Consider the following 658-nt stretch of genomic DNA (forward strand, 5'->3'; position numbering starts at 1 on the left):
TATTAAGGGATATTTAATTAATTTATTTCCACCTTTTAATACTCATGAAAACTATGTGTAACAAAGACAATCAAACCAAAATATTATTTTACCCTTTTCCTCACTGTTTATGTGTGTGAATGGCTCATTGAATTGACTGAAATGATCTGCTTCATGACATGCCTTACATATGGTTTTGACCTTTAATTTCTTTAATTTTTGAGTACACCTCATACTGTATAAAAATTTTCACATTTACATCTACTCAATTCTTACAACCTTCCTGTGAGGTAAATAAAAGTATGAAGACTATACTTTCAGGGATCATTTCTATAGTTTGTAAATAAAAGTATGCCTATAAGTTTATTGGTCAGACGACACTCAGGTAGGTGGGCCTATCTGAAGTTATAGGTATCATATAAACTTCAACCCTGATCTTTTGAGAAGAACATTCAATAAATGAATAAATTGAATACTGAATAAGAAGTAAAAGCACTTTTATGATCATGAAAGACAGAAAGAGACTAGTAAATAAAACCAATTTTTCCTATATAACAGAAAATTGAAAGTTAAAAAATTTTAAACTAACACATGAGAGGAAGGAGGAAAGGGTCTTGGTCCTAGCAAGATTTGATTGATCGTATTAGCATATATAAACATGTGTGTAAAATATCTTCTC

The 658-nt window shown here is 29.8% G+C and overlaps 1 pseudogene; it reads left to right on the forward strand.

Annotated features, from left to right (window-relative positions):
• Positions 1–284: 284 nt before the first annotated feature.
• LOC136332577 (small nucleolar RNA U3) lies at positions 285–383 on the forward strand (annotated as a pseudogene).
• Positions 384–658: the final 275 nt, after the last annotated feature.

Source organism: Saccopteryx bilineata, chromosome 3 (assembly GCF_036850765.1).
Source record: "Saccopteryx bilineata isolate mSacBil1 chromosome 3, mSacBil1_pri_phased_curated, whole genome shotgun sequence".
Classification (NCBI taxonomy): Eukaryota; Metazoa; Chordata; class Mammalia; order Chiroptera; family Emballonuridae; genus Saccopteryx; species Saccopteryx bilineata.